General features: G+C 40.3%; 1 long non-coding RNA gene across 3 annotated transcripts in view; it reads left to right on the top strand.

Annotated features, from left to right (window-relative positions):
• Positions 1 to 21,499, top strand: part of LOC129636530 (uncharacterized) — a 43,233-nt gene extending 21,734 nt beyond the window's left edge. For 2 of the 3 annotated variants that reach the window (XR_008706980.1, XR_008706979.1), the window contains exons 2-4: positions 12,926 to 13,082; positions 13,382 to 13,468; positions 21,297 to 21,499. This is a non-coding gene — a long non-coding RNA (uncharacterized LOC129636530). The remainder of the gene's footprint in view (positions 1 to 12,925; positions 13,083 to 13,381; positions 13,469 to 21,296) is intronic. The other variant, XR_008706981.1, reaches the window with a different exon arrangement.
• Positions 21,500 to 22,555: the final 1,056 nt, after the last annotated feature.

The following is a 22,555-nucleotide window of genomic DNA, read 5'->3' as shown; positions in this document are numbered from 1 at the left end:
CACTCCTTATGGAAAGATAATCAAGTGAAAAGATCAAAAGACATATCCTAAGGACTGCAGTTTATACAAAAAAAGTCACAGCATCCAGAAAAGTATCTGCTGCTGCTGCTAAGTTGCTTCAGTCGTGTCCGACTCTGTGTGACCCCATAGATGGCAGCCCACCAGGCCCCCCTGTCTCTGGGATTCTCAAGGCAAGAACACTGGAGTGGGTTGCCATTTCCTTCTCCAATGAATGAAAGTGAAAAGTGAAAGTGAAATCGCTCAGTCGTGTCTGACTCTTAGCGACCCCATGGACTGTAGCCTACCAGGCTCCTCTGTCCATGTGATTTTCCAGGAGAGAGTACTGGAGTGGGTTGCCATTGCGTTCTCCGAGAAAACTATCTAGGAGGTAGCTTTTTAGCTTGTGAGTGAAGAGAAGAATTTTGATGGTAGCTAGGGAAATAATAAAAGGGAACAAAGAGAAATTATATACTCTGTTTATAGACAGATGCTGGGACTCAATACAACTTTCTCTTTGAGTAAACTTGAAATAGAGATTGAAAGTTATAAGTTCAGTTCAGTTGTTCAGTCGTGAGCGTGACTGAGCTGTCGTGAGTCGTTCAGTTGTGTCTGACTCTTTGCAACCCCATGAACCGCAGCACTCCAGGCCTCCCTGTCCATCACCAACTCCTGGAGCCCACCCAAACCCATGTCCATTGAGTCGGTGATGCCATCCAACCATCTCACCCTCTGAAATCCCCTTCTCCTCCTGCCGTCTATCTTTCCCAGCATCAGGGTCTTTTCAAGTGAGTCAGCTCTTCACATCAGTTGGCCAAAGTATTGGCGTTTCAGCTTCAACATCAGTCCTTCCAATGAACACCCAGGACTGCTCTCCTTTAGGATGGACTGATTGGATCTCTCTGCAGTCCAAGGCACTCTCAAGAGTCTTCAACACCACAGTTCAAAAACATCAATTCTTTAGTGCTCAGCTTTCTTTATAGTCCAACTCTCACATCCATACATGACCACTGGAAAAATCATAGCCTTGACTAGACGGACCTTTGTTGACTAGAGAAAGTAATGTCTCTGCTTTTTAATATGCTGTCTAGGTTGGTCATAACTTTCCTTCCAAGGAGTGTCTTTTAATTTTATGGCTGCAATCACCATCTGCAGTGATTTTGGAGCCCAGAAAAATAAAGTCAGCTACAGTTTCTGCCCTTTCCCCATCTATTTGCCATGAAGTGATGGGACCAGGTGCCACGATCTTAGTTTTCTGAATGTTGAGCTTTAAGCCAACTTTTTCACTTTCCTCTTTCCCTTTGATCAAGACGCTCTTTAGTTCTTCTTCACTTTCTGTCATAAGAGTGGTGTCATCTGCATATCTGAGGTTATTGATATTTCTCCCAGCAATCTTGATTCCAGCTTGTGCTTCCTCCGCCCAGCATTTCTCATGATGTACTCTGCATATAAGTTAAATAAGCAGGGTGACAATATACAGCCTTGACATACTCCTTTTCCTATTTGGAACCAGTCTGTTGTTCCATGTCCAGTTCTAACTGTTGCTTCCTGACCTGCATATAGGTTTCTCAAGAGGCAGGTCAGGTAGTCTGATATTCCCATCTCTTTCAGAATTATCCACAGTTTATTGTGATCCACACAGTCAAAGGCTTTGGCATAGTCAATAAAGCAGAAATAGATGTTTTTCTGGAACTCTCTTGCTTTTTCCATGATCCAGCGGATGTTGACAATTTGATCTCTGGTTCCTCTTCCTTTTCTAAAACCAGCTTGAACATCTGGAAGTTCACGGTTCACGTATTGCTGAAGCCTGGCTTGGAGAATTTTGAGCATTACTTTACTAGCGTGCAAGATGAGTGCAATCGTGTGGTAGTCTGAGCATTCTTTGGCATTGCCTTTCTTTGGGATTGGAATGAAAACTGACCTTTTCCAGTCCTGTGGCCACTGCTGAGTTTTCCAAATTTGCTGGCATATTGACAGCATCATCTTTCAGGATTTGAAATAGCTCCACTGGAATTCCATCACCTCCACTAGCTTTGTTCATAGTGATACTTCCTAAGGCCCACTTGACTTCACATGCCAGGATGTCTGGCTCTAGGTGAGTGATCACACCATCGTGATTATCTGGGTCATGAAGATCTTTTCTGTACAGTTCTTCTGTGTATTCTTACCACCTCTTCTTAATATCCTCTGCTTCTGTTAGGTCCCTACCATTTCTGTCCTTTATTGAGCCCATCTTTGCATGACATGTTCCCTTGGTATCTCTAATTTTTTTGAAGAGATCTCTAGTCTTTCCCATTCTGTTGTTTTCCTCTATTTCTTTGCATTGATCACTAAGGAAGGCTTTCTTATCTCTTTTTTGGAACTCTGCATTCAAATGGGTATATCTTTCCTTTTCTCCTTTGCTTTTCGCTTCTCTCCTTTTCACAGCTATTTGTAAGGCCTCCTCAGACAGCCATTTTGCTTTTTTGCATTTCTTTTTCTTGGGGATGTTCTTGATCCCTGTCTCCTGTACAATGTCACGAACCTCCGTCCATAGTTCATCAGGCACTCTGTCCATCAGATCTAGTCCCTTAAATCTATTTTTCTCTTCCACTGTATAGTCATAAGGGATTTGATTTAGGTCATACCTGAATGGTCTAGTGGTTTTCCCCACTTTCTTCAATTTCAGTCTGAATTTGGCAATAAGGAGTTCATGATCTGAGCTACAGTCAGCTTCCGGTCTTGTTTTAAGTTACAAGTTATAAGTTTAAAGTTTAAGCTTTAGGTATCAGTTTTAAGTTTAAGTTATAAGATCAGACTGAAATATTGGAAAGAATCTATTCAGTTTAACTCGTATCAGTTATTTGTATAATAAAGTTCTTCCATGTTGATACTCCTAATGAGTCAACATACCTCAGTCAAAATGGATAAAGAAGAGAGTCATTATAAAATTAATGTAGAGTTCAAGAGAAAATGCAATAAATGATAAAAATACTTTTATTGTGATAAAGTTTCCTCAGTGAAGAGAGTCATGGATCCTTATGAACCAAATCTTCATTCAGTGAAGATTTATAATAAAAAAAATGGAAGGAATACAAGGAGAAATGTAAAAAATCATTGTAGAAATAAAGCCTTTAAAATGTGATGAGACAACTAAAACTTGGCAAGGTGGATTTACTTGCCCAGAATCAGGCAGGGAGAGAATGGCTGAATGAAGCCTGGAGCCCAGTTCCATTGACCACTGGTCTGTGTTCTCTGCATCTCCATATGCTGACTTCCTTCCTTGACGCACGCATGATTACACATAAACCTACAAATGAAAACATGTCCCATGCCTAAAGCTGACACTTAGGGAGTTTTTGTTGTTTTTATTTTTATTGTTGTTAATTGTATATTCAGGAGTCAAAAGTTGTGAGAGAAAAAGTTCTGTTGGCTATGTTTAGGAGAATTAATGTTTCAAAAGGCAAAATAACTTTGGAAGCCTGGAATAACTTCATAAAATTTGACTTTCGTAAATCAGTTTTCATTCCTCAAAGCAAGAGCAAATAAATAGCCAAGCAGCAAACACAAAATCATTACATACGAAAGTGACTGGCATATGGCAACTGCATTCTCCCTCCCCTTACTCCTTCTAAACTATTGAGATGATGAAGGAAACTAGGAAGGGAAAACCCTTTAGTTTACTTTCCAAACCCTTGAAATAACACTGTAGTCTGGCAGTCTGTTACAGACCAGATGCTGACAGACACACTGTCTCTTCAGCTGTATTCAGAGGGTGCCAAAAGAACAAATAGCTCCGAGTGTAACAACAAAAAAAAATGTTCATGTCTGAACAAAGTTTTCTCTTCATAGCTGTCTTTGCCCATATAGAATTAACAATTGGAAATCATATAGGTTTCAGTAAAAGAAAGAAGGGAAAAGGGAAGGAAGCAGAGGAAGGAGAGGAAAAGAAGAAAAAAGGAAAAGAATCTCATCAGTTCATATGTAAGACACTGGAAAATATTAGAGATGGTCATTGAAAACTTGTAAATGGCATGAAATAGAATGAAATAGGAATCATTCAATCCCATTATAACTTTGTTGATAACACAAAATCATTGAGTAAATCCTGGTTCACTGGCATTTCCTTTGAATTCTACTTCCTGGGGAAGAACAAGAAAGAAATGATGGTGCTTGTGTTTTAACAGAAAGTAAGAAGTCCCAGACCTAATGCTCTTTATCCTAGCGTTCACCTTTATAACCTGCGAGTCCAAGTTTCTCATTATTTCATCAGGATGGGGGTAGAGTAGGGGACTTCCCAGGTGGGCCCTAGTGGTAAAGAACCTGCTTGCCAATGCAGGAGACGTAAGAGATGTGGGTTCGATCCCCGGGTTGGGAAGATTCCCTGGAGGAGGGCATGGCAGCCCACTCTGGTATTCTTGCCTGAAGAATCCCATGGACAGAGGGGCCTGGCGGGCTTCAGTCCATAGGATTGCAAAGAGTCAAACATGACTGAAGCGACTTAGCAGCAGCAGGAGCAGAGGGTAGAGTAGGGACCGGATTTGCCTAGAGTGGGGAGATCTCAGTGCTGCTGCTGCTGCTAAGTCGCTTCAGTCGTGTCCAACTCTGTGCGACCCCACAGACGGCAGCCCATCAGGCTGCCCCATCCCTGGGATTCTCCAGGCAAGAACAATGGAGTGGGTTGCCATTTCCTTCTCCAATGCATGAAAGTGAAAGTGAAGTCGCTCAGTCATGTCTGATTCTTCATGACCCCATGGACTGCAGCCTACCAGGCTCCTCCATCCATGGAATTTTCCAGGCAAGAGTACTGGAGTGGGGTGCCATCGCCTTCTCCGGATCTCAGTGCTACCATCTATCAAATCATGTCAACACGTGGTTCTTGTAATTGTTCATGACTTAGGTTGGTAGTTAGAAGTGAAGAATCTCACAGACCAAGAGTATATCCTTGTCACTCATAGACCTGAAAATTCCTTGCCTACAGACCTGTTTCAATTCAATTCAATCACTTTAACTGAACATTTCTTTTAAGTAGTATACTTGTTACACAGCTACCATATATATTGCTCTATGCCAAGTAGTTGAACTCCAACTGTTCACTACTCGGCTACATGGCTGCGTGATCGATCATTGAGTGTCCTATGGAATAATAATAGCAATGAAGTAAAAAAAAAAAGAAATCTATTTTAAGCACAGGTAGATTACCAAGTCAAATATTAGGAGGGACTAAAAGGAAAGCATCCAAATGTGTAAACTAAACTTGTCCCTATCTACCTTCCTACCTACCTATTGTTACCAATGACCTAAATTGATTTAGAGTATAGTTAGAAATTCATGAGAACAGAGCATTGAATCCCAGTTGTTTTCAATATGTATGATTCAAGATGCACGAATGGTATGTTGCCTTACTGGTGGTCATTAGATAAGAAGAGATATGATATGGTGGTTTTGATTCCCATCAAAAGGACTAACATTAGCAGCTTGTTCCTAAAAATATCCTGTACTTTAGTTGTGTGAGTCTGCCTTGCATTATCTTACATGGAGCAAATGTTGGGAGAGGGGTGACTCAGGCATACAGGAATAGGAGAGAACAGTGACTTCTTAGAAATGAAAAGTTGAAATAAAATCTTTTGAGTCAACAGGGAAGATGCCACAATTGTGTGCATGCACACACACGCAAATCTATATTTAGAGGTATGACTCACAGCCAGGAAGAAGAGAGATTTCATATTCATACCTTACAAAAATTCCCCTTTGCCAGTTCCTCATGGATCGATAAGAGAGAATAGGTGCTTTTTTGTGCTTTGTGATGTTGTAAGTTATACACACGTTATTCCTACCAGTCTCTAATAAGTACCAGAATTGCAAGATTTTTGTCTTAAAGTTTGTTTGAAAAGGAACACTGGATTTGCCAGCTCATCACATATTGAATGCAATGGTGATACTTTACACAGTTCGTTGCTGTCTTTGTCAGAAGTTTCTGATCATATTGTTTCTAAGATAACTTGGGATAATAATTATACAAGAACCTTTGTGGCCTATTTTTCTTGAGTCCAGTTGGAATCCCTGGGGAGTAAATTTAAACCTTAAGAGGTCATAGCAAGGACATCTAAATTGGTCAGGTCACAACCAGAGAGTGGAGCAGGTCCAAGGCCAGTGAAGGAGCTCAGAGCCCATTGAAGCACTTATTAAAGGGAAATGTGAATAAGCTTTCCCAGATTTTTTGCTTCCAGGCCACGGATCAGTCACCAACGATGTGTATGTTTTCATGGAATGTCTAGATCAGTATATATCTTAGGGTAGCCCTGTGGTTTCCCCACATTGTCTTAGTCCCCACATGCATCATTATGTAACTTGTAGGATTATTTTGGAGAGGAAAAAATAATACAAATTACAGGCAAGAAAGAAAAGGTAGGAATATGGGTACTTACTGCTGCTGCTGCTGCTAAGTCGCTTCAGTCGTGTCTGACTCTGTGCGACCCCATAGATGGCAGCCCACCAGGATCCCCCATCCCTGGGATTCTCCAGGCAAGAACACTGGAGTGGGTTGCCATTTCCTTCTCCAATGCAGGAAAGTGAAAAGTGAAAGTGAAGTCGCTCAGTCGTGTCTGACTCTTAGCGACCCCATGGACTGCAGCCTACCAGACTCTCCGTCCATGGGATTTTCCAGGCAAGAGTACTGGAGAGGGGTGCCATTGCCTTCTCCGTATGGGTACTTAACGGAGGTCTAAATAATGGAATCCAGAGGGATGCAAGCAGAACTAGTTTCTCACGATTAGGAACATACTGGCAAAGGATATGTGTAGTCAAGCTTCTAAGTTTGCAGGAGGTAGTAAATTGTTTGAAGGAGAGAAATGTCAACCAACAAAAATAATCATAGAGAGCTCACCAGAAAATTATCAGCTGAATGCCAGTGAGAGTGAATGAAAAGTAGTATGTGAGAAAACAAAAGATTTCTTTTGTTTTGCTTCTGGGGATGGACTCTGAGGTATCACATATGCTCAGATCAGATCAGATCAATCACTCAGTCATGTCCGATTCTTTGCGACCCCATGAATCACAGCACGCCAGGCCTCCCTGTCCATCACCAACTCCCGGAGTTCACTCAGACTCACGTCCATCGAGTCAGTGATGCCATCCAGCCATCTCATCCTCTCTCGTCCCCTTCTCCTCCTGCCCCCAATCCCTCCCAGCATTAGAGTCTTTTCCAATGAGTCAGCTCTTCACATGAGGTGGCCAAAGGACTGGAGTTTCAGCTTTAGCATCATTCCTTCCAAAGAAATCCCAGGGCTGATCTCCTTCAGAATGGACCGGTTGGATCTCCTTGCAGTCCAAGGGACTCTCAAGAGTCTTCTCCAACACCACAGTTCAAAAGCATCAACTCTTCGGTGCTCTGCCTTCTTCACAGTCCAACTCTCACATCCATACATGATCACTGGAAGAACCATAGCCTTGACTAGATGAACCTTTGTTGGCAAAGTAATGTCTCTGCTTTTGAATATGCTGTCTAGGTTGGTCATAACTTTCCTTCCAAGGAGTAAGCGTCTTTTAATTTCATGGCTGCAGTCACCATCTGCAGTGATTTTGGAGCCCAGAAAAATAAAGTCTGACACTGTTTCCACTGCTTCCCCATCTATTTGCCATGAAGTGATGGGACCGGATGCCATGATCTTCGTTTTCTGAATGTTGAGCTTTAAGCCAACTTTTTCACTCTCCACTTTCACCTTCATCAACAGGCTTTTGAGTTCCTCTTCACTTTCTGCCATAAGGGTGGTGTCATCTGCATATCTGAGGTTATTGATATTTCTCCTGGCAATCTTGATTCCAGTTTGTGTTTCTTCCAGTCCAGCGTTTCTCATGATGTACTCTGCATATAAGTTAAATAAACAGGGTGACAATATACAGCCTTGATGAACTCCTTTTCCTATTTGGAACCAGTCTCAGAGAAGTCCTAAAGTTACTCTGTCCAAAGCTTGATGAATGAAATGGATCATCTTTTTTTGTTGTCGAATGTTTGAGAAGCTAGGTTTCCAGGATCTCCCTCAGAGGAAAAAGGAAAACGGGACTTGTTTGGACTTCTTATGTTATTGAGCCAGATTTCCCAGTTCCAGCCTAAACTGTCCAATAGGCAGCCCCGTGTTGCACACCAAGGCATCCTAGTCTTTTCATTCATTTAACCGTGTAGGATGTGGTTTGCCTGATTATTGCAGTTTGGTGTCTCCAAGAAGCAAACCTTCAGATGGAGGTTGGCCTTGAGACTTTTTAGGGCATGCCTGTGAACATATCCCTTGTTGAAGGGAAGGGAAGGGGAGGAAGCCAGATTCGGAAGAGGGAAAAGCTGAGCTGTGATGCAGTCTTAACAGATGTCTCTGCCCACCGTATGGGGAATTATAAAGAGGGAATGAAACTGCAGAGGTGTCATGGGCTGGGCCTTTCTCCCACTGTGTTAATCAGTCATTATATGTGGGGCCTCTTGTGGGGGAGGGTTTCCTTTAGCTGAGCTGTTCCCCCAAGGGGACTGATGGCTGAGGGTGGAACGCCAGAAGCAGTTCCAGTAGCTCTGAGTAATTTGTCCTTTATTCCTGAAGAGGGATCTTGGCAGCGCATCCCAGCATCCCCACTGCTGCCTCCATCCTGACTCCAGTTCCCATTCCTGATTTACATGTTGGACAACAAAACACTGCTCTGTTCAGTGCGAGATCAGGGCTTAACTGCCAAGTACAAGACCAGCTCTTAGGGAAACTGAGATCTATCATCAGTGATCCTGGCTTCCCTTCCTGGACTCCTTGTTCCCTTGGCCAACGCCTCTTCCCCTGCTTGCTCCCCGCTTCCTTGCCAGGTGCTCTCCTGCTTACCTCCCCGTGCCTCTACCACACCCACCTTTCCAGTGCAAACAGTTTGATAAATTCATTCATCCAAGCCTGTCAGTGACAGGAACTGGCTTTGCATTTCAATGTAAGGTAGAGTCTTTGGGCACAGAGAGTGAAGCTCTGTGGAACTTCAGGCTCTCTTGGATGTCATTGTTTGGGGAGAGGGAAGCATTCCTGAATCATAGGAACGAAGGGGTATTGTGTGTGCTCAGTCATGTCTGACACTTTGCGACCCCATGGACTGCGGCCTGCCAGGCTCCTCTGTCCATGGAATTTTCCAGACAAGAATACTGAAGCAGTTTGCCATTTCCTTCTCTGAGTTGGGAGTCCTCAATCCCTGAAGTTTAAGCATGGCTCCGGCGAGATCCCACAAGATTTTGAGGCTTGGGCCAGCAAAAGAGAAAAGAAAAATAAGCTTTCCATGGAGGTTCCTACTGCTGGGCATGATTGACAACTGCTGATGAAAGCAAGAGCTGGTTCCCTCAGCGTGGGAACAGCTGCTGCCTAGCAACTCAGGCTCAAGAATCAAAGCAGAGGTTTTCCTACCCCGAACCAAGAATTCATCCCTTGTCAATTCTGATGAGTTTGTTAAAGTGAGTCCAAATGAAGACTGGAGAAGCTAGACCTCTGTTAAAGTGATGAGTAGTTTGCATAGAACTAGGGTTAGCTGGTCAGTTTTCCTTCCCCTCAGTGGTCCCCACCTCTTCTAGATGCTAGCCTTCCAGCTTTTGGTAGCAAGAACCTTTGATAACCTAAAGGAAGATTTAAAATGGAAGAATTTTAGAACATTTTATTGGTACATTATGACCCTCTGCTGTTTAAGACATGAAAAATTTCTCAAAGACTTTATGTGTTCTAATAAGCTGTGAAACTGTGTCTGTACAGTTCCATCTGATCCCATCTTATTATTTGAGGGAACTTAATCTCTTCCTGTAATAGTCTGAAATTTACACCATCAACAATAAGTTTGATATTGTACTCTTAAAAAATCGCAAATTACCTACATTTGACACATCAGTGGGTTATTTCCTAGAAAAAGTATATGGAAAATAAGTGAACTGTTACAGGAGTAGATTTGAAAAAAATGTCTAGCTGAATTCACTTTCAATTCTGCTTCATATTGTACCTGTTTATTTTCAACAGACTTCTTCCTTATCAACAGTAATATTTTCTTATGTCCTACTAGAATGTGAATCCTATGGAAGCAGAGATTTTTGCTTGTTTTGTTCATAGATATATTGGGAACAGATATATTCCTGGGAACATTAGGAATCAATAAATGGTTGTAGAATGAAATTAATATTTCTTGTCACCAGTTAGAAGCTCAGAATTCTCAAGCTGCTCTTTGGCATCTCAGAATATCTTACCTTTGCTCCAGTCTGTGTTTTTGCTAATGATGACTTAACTAGTAATCCTTTTGGCTTAGTAATGAGAAAGAGTTGGCCCAGTGTCATGATTCCCAGAATTAATCCAGTCATTAGTTGGAGAACCTTGAACAAGTCATTTAAATTTTCTGGATCTCTATTGGTTCATCCATAGAAGATGATTTAATGATTCCTTTATCTTACAAGACATTGGATTGGTATAATAGCATCACAAATAGTTTATGGTTAAAAGCAAGAACTTCTGGATATAGACTCAAATCCTAACTTCTTACTTGCTAATTGTATGACCTTAGGCCAGATATTTTTCTTGCCTGGAGAATCCCATGGGCAGAGGAGCCTGGTGGGCTACAGTCCATAGGGTCACAAAGAGTTGGATATGACTGAGCAACTAACACACAGGCCAGATATTTAATCACTTTATGTTTCAGTTTCTTCACATGTAAGATAGAAATATTTATAGTACCCCTCTGTTAGAATTTGGAGAAGGAAATGGCAACCCACTCCAGTATTCTTGACTGGAGAATCCCATGGACGGAGGAGCCTGGCGGGCTACAGTCCACGGGGTTGCAAAGAGTCAGACACAACTGAGCGACTTTACTACTTTACTTTCTGTTAGAATTATTGTACAAATAAAAGTAGTCAATATATACAAAAATACTTGAAATAGTGCCTACCACATAGAAGTACTCATAATAAATATTAGGTATTGTTTATTATGTAATGTAAAACAACTTGGAAAATGTGAATTACTGTACAAATGTAATTAGATTTCCATTTAATAAGTCACTGACTGTGTGGATCACAATAAACTGTGGAAAATTCTGAAAGAGATGGGAATACCAACCACCTGATCTGCCTCTTGAGAAATCTGTATGCAGGTCAGGAAGCAACAGTTAGAACTGGACATGGAACAACAGACTGGTTCCAAATAGGAAAAGGAGTACGTCAAGGCTGTATATGGTCATCCTGTTTATTTAACTTATATGCAGAGTACATCATGAGAAATGATGGACTGGAAGAAACACAAGCTGGAATCAAGATTGCCGGGAGAAATATCAATAACCTCAGATATGCAGATGACACCACCCTTATGGCAGAAAGTGAAGAGGAACTCAAAAGCCTGTTGATGAAGGTGAAAGTGAAGAGTGAAAAAGTTGGCTTAAAGCTCAACATTCAGAAAACGAAGATCATGGCATCCGGTCCCATCACTTCATGGCAAATAGATGGGGAAGCAGTGGAAACAGCGTCAGACTTTATTTTTCTGGGCTCCAAAATCACTGCAGATGGTGACTGCAGCCATGAAATTAAAAGACGCTTACTCCTTGGAAGGAAAATTATGACCAACCTAGATAGCATATTGAAAAGCAGAGACATTACTTTGCCAACAAAGGTTCGTCTAGTCAAGGCTATGGTTTTTCCTGTGGTCATGTATGGATGTGAGAGTTGGACTGTGAAGAAAGCTGAGTGCCGAAGAATTGATGCTTTTAAACTGTGGTGTTGGAGAAGACTCTTGAGAGTCCCTTGGACTGCAAGGAGATCCAACCGGTCCATTCTGAAGGAGATCAGCCCTGGGATTTCTTTGGAAGGAATGATGCTAAAGCTGAAACTCCAGTCCTTTGGCCACCTCATGTGAAGAGTTGACTCATTGGAAAAGACTCTGATGCTGGGAGGGATTGGGGGCAGGAGGAGAAGGGGACGAGAGAGGATGAGATGGCTGGATGGCATCACTGACTCGATGGACGTGAGTCTGAGTGAACTCCGGGAGTTGGTGATGAACAGGGAGGCCTGGCGTGCTGCGATTCATGGGGTCGCAAAGAGTCGGACACGACTGAGCGACTGATCTGATCTAATCTGATCTGATGGCTCATGCTAAAATGAATGACTAATGCTGAAATTTTAGGCCCTCTAATAAGTTAGGATGTGAATGATTTGGCATCTCTCAAATTGCACCTCACAGTTGGTCATGTATTCTGTCTGTTCCCAGGGCTGGCCTGAGCTGTCCATGTAGTAAGGAATTATCAGTAAATTTAGCCACAATGACTCTGCCTTTTGAGTTCTGTCATCATCTACCTGTGTGATGTTGGATAAATCAATTAGCTTGTTTGATTCTGAGTTTCTGCATTGTAAAACGGGGATGATAACGCTTTTTCAAAGGATTAATGAAGGTCCCAATGAAGAAACTCACTATTCAAATATGAGGCAGTATTGTCCTTTTGTTTATTCTCCTTGACATTTTGATAGATCGTTAACTCTCCTGTCCTGCAGGAGAATTAGGCTGTTTGATGGTGTGCATCTCTAGCTGTAGCCTCTTACAGACTCACATGTTTTTCATTTTTCCATCCATACTCCTCTGTTATGCAAAGTTGAAAACAGACCCTATAAAACAGACTCAGTAAGCCACCCAGTCTGCAGGTCCCCAGTTCTGATGGACTGTTTGGGCCGTGGCGGTAGAGGAGGCCTTATTGGCTAATCATTCAGCCTCAATGGCCCATCTCGGAGCAGTACAGTGCTTGCAAGTGGCCAGGTTCCTCTAATTGGCTTAATTTTACAAGTTTAATACGTTAAACTCCTTCATGAAATAAAGTATTTACATTCTTCTTATGTTTCATAATTATGAATATTTAAGAATTGGAAAATTGGATGTAGAATATGCAAGAGCTTCCAAGAATGTTTTCATTTTTGGTTTTTTGTTCAAAGGCTGGCTAGATTCTGCTTTAGGACTGTGATAGAATGACTGGTATTGGATTATTCCTCCTGTGACAGACAATCACAAAACTGGAAAAACATGTGAAACAACCATTGTCAGACATTGGAAACTGAATGCAAAGGATGATCCCTGAGAGAGAGTCATTAGGTAAGCCCCACGTGGTTGCAGCTTTCTGCCTGGGGTATTTTTCCAACCATTGTGTGGAGACCTGGAATCTGAGCAGGGAGCAGTAGTCCTGATGGGCTGAAAGCACAGATCAGAGTTTGGGATTTCTGAAGTGGCTGAAATCTGCAAAATAGGACAGTAGAGAGGAGGAGCTGCACAGAGTAGGAGAGGGTTTGTCCTGAAGCCTTGGCTGAGGACTGGGTCACATATGAGCAATGAAATGGTAAATAAGAAATTGCATTTAAATGACAGTTATCTTTTTCTTTTCATAATTTTCTTAGAAGTGAACAGACTTTTTAAAGCAAAATTAATGTTATAAGGGGATTTTACAGTTGCAGAAGCAAAAGACATGACAACGTAGCACAAAGGTGAGTAAGTAAGTGGAATGATATCATTGTAAGCTTATTACACTTTATAAAATGGAAAGTGAAAAGTATCAGATGTAAAGTAGGAGGGACAAAGTAGGAAGTGCAAAGGTTAGATGTGAAGTGTGAAGTTGAAGAAGTACAATATGACTCTAAACAGAATTTGTTAAGGCTGCATATCATTAGCCTGAGAGCAACAACTAAAAATTTAAAATAAAAGGAGTATAACTAAGAAGGCAATGGGAAAATAAAATAGAATACATAAAAGTATTCAGTATTTTTTCCTTCCCCAAAGAAGGCGGGAAACAAGCAACAGACAAAACACAGAACGCATGCACGCATGCTTGGTTGCTTAGTTGTGTCTGACTCTCTGCGACCCCATGAATTGTAGCCTGCCAAGCTCCTCTGTCCTTGGGATACTCCAGGTACGCATACCAGAGCGAGTTGCCATTTACTTCTCCAGGTGATCTTCCCAACCGAGAGACTGAGCCCACATCTGCCCAGTCTCCTGCATTGCAGGTGGACTTTTTACTTGCTGAGCCATTGGCAGATGGAAAACAACTAGCAAGCAGGTGAATTTAAACCCAACTTTATGGATTATTTCAATAAATGTAAATGGACTAAACTCCGATTAAAAAGCAGGAATTTTATGTTTGGATAAAAAAACAAGGCCAGTAAGCGATATCTATAAGAAACACACTCGGAAAATACATAGAATAGAAAGAAATATACCATACAACAGTGGACATAGCAAAACTGGCATTACTATATTACTATCAGGTAAGTTAGACTTCAAGACAAAAAGTATTAGAAGAGATAAAGAGACATCAAAAGGACACAATAACCTTAATATATATGCACCTAAATGAAAGAAAAAAATTATGAGTTAAAAACTGAAAAATGAAAAGGAAAACTCCACAGTCACAGTTGGTGAGTAGAGCATCCCTCTTTCAGTAATTTGATAAAGTGGAAAAAAGTCAGTAAAGATATAAAAATCTAATGACACTATTAATTAAATGTACTTATCATTTACCAAACACTACACGCCAAAACTATAGAATATTCCTTCTACTCAAGTGCACATGGAACATTTACTATAATAGCCATCTGCTCAGCCATAAAGTAAATCTCAAATTTAAAAGGATTGAAATCATATGTATTCTCTGACAACAGTGAAATTAAGTTAGAAATCAATTGCAATATGTTACCTAGAAAATCCCCCCTAATATTTGGATATGGGAATAATGCATCTATCAACAATCCATGGCTCAGTGAAAAAAAAAAATCACAGGGAAAATTAGAAAATATTTTGAACTTGAAAACATAATTTATCAAAATTTTGAAACTCAGCCAATGCAAGACTTAGAAGGAAATTCAGAGATTTAAATATCCATATTAGAAAATTAAAATGTTAAAATCAAGATCTGTTTTTAAATTAAGCAGCTAATCAAGTTAAGTAGGAAGAAGGAAATAATAAAGATAAAAATAGAAATTGATGAAACAGAATACAAGTAATAAAGAAAATTATCAGAGCTAACAGTTGGTTTTGAAAAGCTCACACCCTGGCCAAAGCAGAGATGAATCTCCCAGTTCCTACACTCATATAACACATTCCATACACGCTTTCTAGGAGACCTCAGCAAAAGTGTTCTCTTATAATCTGCACTCATGCTGATAACATGAGACAAGTGAACAATGTAGCAAATAGAAAAAAAAATCATTCCATAAAATATATGTAATCAGATGAGTCCTGGAAAAGTCAATTTATTTGCATACAACCTTCAGAAATCATCCTAAAAATTACTTAGCTTTTCAACAAAAGTATATGCTAAAGGTTTTTGTTTCATTTTTATTCTATCTTTTACCAATTTTTTATTGAAGTATAGTTGAGTTACAATGTTGTATTAATTACTGTTGTACAACAAAATGATTTATATATATATATTTTCCATTATGGCTTATTATATGATACTGAATATAGTGTTCTATGCTATACAGTAGAACCTTGTTGTTTACCCATCCTGTATATAAAAGCTTACATTTGCTAACCCCAATCTCCCACTCCATTTCTCCCCCAACTCTGTCTCCCTTGGCAACCACCAAGGATTGCCTATTCTCTGTGTCCCTGTTTCTCTTTCATAGATAGATTTGTGTCATATTTTAGATTCCACATATAAGTGATACGGTGTTTGTCTTGCTGACTCCACTTAGTATGATAATCTCTAGTTGCATCCATGTTCTGGCACATGGCATTATTTCATTCTTTTTTATGGCTGAGTAGTATTCCATTGTATATGTTTACCACTCCTTAATCCATTCATCTGCTGATGGACATTGAGGTTATTTCTGTGTCTTGACTATTGTGAATAGTGCTTCGATGAACATAGGGATGCATGTTTATTTTCAGATTATAGTTTTGTCCAGATATAAGCCTGGGAATGGGATCGCTGGATCATACAATAATTTTATTTTTAGTTTCCAGAGGAACCTCCATACTGTTTTCCATAGCAGCTGCACCAACTTTACATTCCCACCAACAGTGTGAATGGCTTCCCTTTTCTCCACACCCTCTCTAACATTTGTTATTTGTAGACTTTTAATGATGGCCACTCTGACTGACGTGAGGTGGTACCTCATTGTAGTTTTGACATGCATTTCTCTAATAATGAGCAATGTTGAGTACTTTTTCATGTGCTTATTGGCCATCTGTATTTCTTCTTTGAAGAAATATCTATTGAGGTCTTTTGCCCATTTTTTGATTGAGCTATTTGTTTCTGTTGTCAAGTTTTTGTATACTGTGGAAATGATGCCCTTGTCAGTAACATTATTTACAAATATTTTCTCCCAGTCTGTAGGTTATCTTTTCATTTTGTTTATGGTTTTCTTTGCTGTGCAAAAGTTTGTAAGTTTCATTAGGTCACATTTGTTTATCTTTGTTTTTACTTCTATTGCCTGGGAGACTGATCTAAGATTTATGTCAGAGAACGTTTTGCTGATGATCTCTTGTAGGAGTTTTATGGTGTCATGTCTCCCCTTCCCCTCACCCTGTGTGGCATGTGGGATTTTAGTTCCCCGACCAGAGCTGGAAACTGTGCCCCCTGCATTGGAAGCATGGAGTCATAACCACTTGATCACCGGGAAAGTCACTTTGTGTTATGTCCTATGTATACAGCTTTAAGCCATTTTGAATTTATTTTTATGTATGGTGATCTAACTTCATTGATTCTCATGTGCTGTCTAGCTTTCCCAACACTTGCTAAAGAGACTATCTTTTTCCTATTGTATAATCTTGCCTCCTTGGTTGAAGATTGTGTGGGTTTATTTCTGGGTTCTCTATTCTGTTCCGTTGACCCATATGTCTTTTTTTGGGCCAATACCAAACTGTTTTGATTACTGTAGTTTTGTACTATTAAGTCTGGGAGGGTCATGCCTCCTGCTTCGTTTTTCTTCAGGGTGGCTTTGTCCATGCTTGTTGCTGTTCAGTTGCTCAGTCGTGTCTGACTCTGTGACACCAGTGGATTTCAGCACACCAGGCTTCCCTGTCCTTCACTATATCCCAGAGTTTGCTCAAGCTCACGTCCATTGAGGTGATGATGCCATCCAACCATCTCATCCTCTGTCGTCCCCTTCTCCTCCTGCCCTCAATCTTTCCCAGCATCAGGGTCTTTTCCATTGAGTCTGTTCTTCACATCAGGTGGCTAAAGTATTGGAGCTTCAGCTTCAACATCAGTCCTTCCAATGAATATTCAGAGTTGATTTCCCTTAGGATTGATCGGTTTGATTTCCTTGCAGTCCAAGGGACTCTCAAGAATCTTCTCCAACACCACAATTCAAAAGCATCAGTTCTTCAGCACTCAGCTTTCTTTATAGTCCAACTCTCACATCCATACATGACTACTGGAAAAACCATAGCTTTGACTATACAGACCTTTCTTTGCATCAGGAGACTCTTTAGTTTCTCTTTGCTTACTGCCATTATGGTGGTGTCATCTGCATATCTGAGGTTGTTGATGTTTCTCCCAGCAGTCTTGATTCCAGCTTGTGCTTCATCCAGCCCAGCATTTGTCATGAGATACTGTGCATATAAGTTAAATAATCAGGATGACAATATACAGGCTTGATGTACTCCTTTCCCAATTTTGAACCAGTCCATTGCTCCATGTCTGGTTCTAAGTATTGCTTACAGATTTCTCAGGAAGCAGGTAAGGTAGTCTGGTATTCCCATCTCTTTAAGAATTTTCCATGGTTTGTTGTGATCCACACAAAGGCTTTAGCACAGTCAGTGAAGCAGAAGTAGATGTTTTTCTGGAATTCCCTTGCTTTTTTCTAAAAACAGACCCAATGGATCCAACAGATGTTGGCAATTTCATCTCTGGTTCCTCTGCCTTTTCTCAATCCAGGTTGTACACCTGGAAGTTCTCAGTTCACATACCGCTGAAGCCTAGATTGAAGGATTTTGAGCATTATCTTGCTAGCATGTGAAATGAGTGCAGTTGTGTGGTAGTTGAGAGTTGGGCTATAAAGAAAGCTGAGCACTGAAGAATTGATGCTTTTAAACTGCGGTGTTGGAGAAGACTCTTGAGAGTCCCTTGGACTGCAAGGAGATCTGACCAGTCCATCCTAAAGGAAATCAGTCCTGAATATTCATTGGAAGGACTTATGCTGAAGCTGAAACTCCAATACTTTGGCCACCTGATGTGAAGAACAGACTCATTTGAAAAGATCCTGATGCTGGGAAAGATTGAGGGCAGGAGGAGAAGGAGACAACAGAGGATGAGATGGTTTGATGGTACCACCAACTCAATGGACATGAGTTTGAGTAAGCTCCAGGAATTGGTGATGGACAGGGAGGCCTGGTGTGCTACAGCCTATGGGGTCTGAAAGAGTCGGACATAACTGAGCGACTGAACTGAACTGAACTTAACATTCTTGGGCATTGCTATTCTTTGGAATTGGAATGAAAATTGACCTTTTCCAGTCCCGTGGCCACTGCTGAGTTTTCCAAATTTGCTGGCATACTGAGTACAGCACTTTCACAGCATCATCTGTTAGAATTTGAAATAGCTCAGCCTGAATTCCATCACCTCCTCTAGATTTGTTTGTAGAAATGCTTCCTGTGGCCTACTTGTCTTCACACTCCAGGATGTCTGGGTCATTAAGACTTTTTTGTATAGTTCTGTGTATTCTTGCCACCTCTTTTTAATCTCTTCTGCTGCTTCTAGGTCCTTGCCATTTCTGTCCTTTATTGAGCCCATCTTTGCATAAAATGTTCCCTTGGTATCTCTAATTTTCTTGAAGAGATCTCTAGTCTTTTCCATTCTGTTGTTTTCCTCTATTTCTTTGCATTGTTCACTTAAGAAGGCTTTCTTATCTCGCCTTGCTATTCTTTGGAACTCTACATTCAGATGGGTATATCTTTCCTTTTCTTTGCCTTTCCCTTCTCTTCTTTTCTCAGTTTTGTAAGGCCTCCTCAGACAACCATTTTGCCTTTTTGCATTTCTTTTTCTTGGGGATTGTTTTGGTCACTGCCTCCTGTACAGTGTTACAAACCTCCATCCATTGTTCTTCAGGTGCTCTGTCAGATTTAATCCCTTGAATCTATTCATCACTCCACTGTATAATCATAAGGGATTTGATTTAGATCATACTTGAATGGCCTAGTGGTTTTCCCTATTTTCTTCAGTTTAAGCCAGAATTTTGCAATAAGGAGCTGATGATCTGAGCCACAGTCAGCTCCTGGTTTCGTTTTTGCTGACTGTATAGAGCTTCTCCATCTTCAACTTTGAAGAATAAAATCAACCTGACTTCAGTATTGACCATCTGGTGATGTCCATGTGTAATCTCTTGTGTTGTTGGAAGAGGGTGTTTGCTATGACCAGGGTCTTCTATTGGCAAAACTCTGTTAGCCTTTCCCCTGCTTCATTTTGTAATCCAAGGCCAAACTCGCCTGTTACTCCACTTATCTCTTGACTTCCTACTTTTGATTTCCAATCCCCTATGATGAGAAGGACATCTTTTTTTTGGTGTTAGTTCTAGAAGTTCTTTAGGTCTTCGTAGTATGTGTGTGCGTGTGTTAAGTAGCTTCCGTCATGTCCGACTCTTTGTGATGCTATGGACCCTAGCCCACCAGTCGCCTCTGTCCAATGGGTTCTCCAGGCAAGAATACTGGAGTGGGTTGCCATGCCCTCCTCCAGGGGATCTCCCCAACCCAGGGCTCGAACGCACATCTCTTATGTCTCCTGCATTGGCAGGCGGGTTCTTTACCATTAGCGATAGCTGGGAAGCCCCCTTCATAGTATACTATGGTTATATTTCTTTTATTTTACAACTTCTGGTTATCTCTGGCATTAATTACCCAATTCTTAACTGCTTGTGCTGTGCTTAGTTGTTCCTTTGTGTCTGCCTCTTTGTGACCCCATGGACTGTAGCCCACCAGGCTCTTCTGTCCATGAAGATTCTCCAGGCAAGAATACTGGAGTGGGTTGCCATGCCCTCCATCAGGTCTTAACTGCTTAGTTTTCTCTATATCAATTGCTAGTGTTTCCCACTTGCTCCAACAGCTTCTTAGTACAATTTCACACATCATAAAACATATGAGATAGTCTCATGTTGGTTTTGTTGTTGTTTTAAAAGGAACGTCTCTTCTGGAGCATCTGTGATTTGCAGCTCTCACTGTTTAAAATGTTTCACTCACTGATGCCATTTTGGGGTTTTCCTTTACCATCAACCAGAGTATTTCTCCAGAGAAGGCAATGGCACCCCACTCCAGTACTCTTGCCTAGAAAATCCCACGGACGGAGGAGCCTGGTAGGCTGCAGTCCATGGGGTCGCTAAGAGTCGGATATGACTGAGGGATTTCACTTTGACTTTTCACTTTCATGCATTGGAGAAGGAAACGGCAACCCACTCCAGTGTTCTTGCCTGGAGAATCCCAGGGACAGGGGAGCCTGGTGGGCTGCCGTCTGTGGGGTCACACAGAGTCAGACACGACTGAAGCGACTTAGCAGCAGCAGCAGAGTCTTTCTCTCACCTCTCCTGTGTGTTAATTCCTAGGAAATTTCAAATCTTGTATAATCCTCTTCCTTCATTTATTTTGTTGTTTTGACTTTGTAGCAGCTTCCTGAGAAAGAATGTATCATAAGTAAATTAATTTTGTTTAGATTGCACATATCTAAAGTTTTTATTTCATCTTCTTGCTTAGCAGGATATAGAATTTTAGGTTGGAAATAATTTTCATTTAAGACTTTTGGATGTATTTCTGTATTGTATTTCAGTCTCCAGTGTTGATGTTGAGTAGTCCCAAACCATTCTAATTCTATATTCTTTTGACACTTTCTTTAGCTCTGTATTGTGAGAATGTCTGTTTTTAAAAAAACAATCTTATTGAAGTATGATTGTGCAATGAGCTGCAAAACTGTGAAATTTGAGTTACTGCTTCTTACACTCATGACACTATCCCAATAAAGAATATAGCTATTTGGGTATATCAGTTTGCAATATGCAGTTTCCTCATGCCCTTGAATAATTTCTTATTTCTGTCTCTCTTTGCAACCCCTCTCCCATGACCCATCCCCAGAAAACCACTTTTCTGCTTCCTATCAGTATAGACTATTTTGCATTTTCTAGAATTTTCTACAAATGGATTAAAATAGTATGTATTAATACTTTTTTTGCTTGGTTCCTTTCACTCAGCATAATTACTTACAGCTACTTATATTCTTACATGTATCAATATTTCATTTTTTATGACTGGTAAGCAATTTATTGTGTACAGTTAATTTATATGGAAATGCAAATGAGCTAGAAATAGTCAATTTTTTTTTTCTCACAGGTCAATAATAAGAAGCAACTCGGTAAAAATAAGCAAAAGATTTGGCTACTTCACAAAAGAAGATATTTAAATAAGCCAATAAGCACATGAAAAAATGCTCGACGTCTTCCATGGTGAGGGAAAAGGAAGTTATAACTGTAGTAAGATCCTCTTACAAATGCACGAGGATACTATTATTAATAAAACTGACAATAGCAAATGTTGGTGAGAATCAAGAGCAACTGGAATTTCCTATATTACTGGTGGGAGTGTAAAATGACACAATCTTTTTGGGAAACACTTTGGCAGTCTTTTATTAAGTTATTCATACACTTGCTAGCAATTTTTCTCCTAAGTATTTATCCAAGATAATTGAAAGCATATATCTACCCAGACTTGTATACGTTCATTTGAGCAGCTTTATTCAAACTAGCCAAAAACAGGAAATAATCCAAATGTTTATACAAAAGTGAATGGATAAACAAATTATGATGTATTCATATCACAGAATTCTTTTCAGCAATAAAAAAAGAACAAGCATTGATATATACAAAAACACAGATGAATCTCAAAAACTTGAGCTGATCTAAAGAAGCCAGGAACAAGAGTCTATGCTGTATATTCCATTTATATGAAATTCTAGAGCAAACATAATTAAGCTCTATTGATAGAAAACAGGTCCTTGATTGCCTGGGGTAGGATAAAGGGTAAATGATCGCAAAAAGGCATAAAGGAAACGTTGGCAGACAATGAAAATATTCAGTAACTGTCTTGACTGGGATGGAAGTTATAAAAATATATACATTTATCAGATCATGTTGACTTGCATCATATAATATGGGTGCAGGTTATGTTATAGAAATATCTCAGTGACTTGACTCAAATGACTTAAAATTGGCATGTCACCGTATTGTGGATTGCTGCCACATGGCATTTCTACTCTTAGACCCACATCACCCAGAAATCCAGACAGAGGTAAAGGGATAGCAATGTGGCAACGGAAAAGAGAAAAGAAAAACTAAAGTTTATGGTTTCTGAGTGCTTGCTTGTTACCTTAAAAATATGTTTTATAATTTTTGAAAGTTAGAAAATGCTGGATAGTGAAGGGGAAATTTATTCAGGTGCATGTATGAAAACTCATTCTGGAAATAGAAACTTAGCATTTCTTTCTGGCATGTGCCATCACATACAAAGTAATAAATATGTGGATTTTCTAAGAATTAGAAGACATCTAAATGCATTCAACACTAAAATTCTGCTGAAGAGAGTTGACTCTTTGA

This window comes from Bubalus kerabau, chromosome 22, assembly GCF_029407905.1.
Source record: "Bubalus kerabau isolate K-KA32 ecotype Philippines breed swamp buffalo chromosome 22, PCC_UOA_SB_1v2, whole genome shotgun sequence".
Classification (NCBI taxonomy): Eukaryota; Metazoa; Chordata; class Mammalia; order Artiodactyla; family Bovidae; genus Bubalus; species Bubalus kerabau.
The sequence above is the reverse complement of the archived record's forward strand: the minus strand, read 5'-3'. Positions and strand labels throughout refer to the sequence as shown.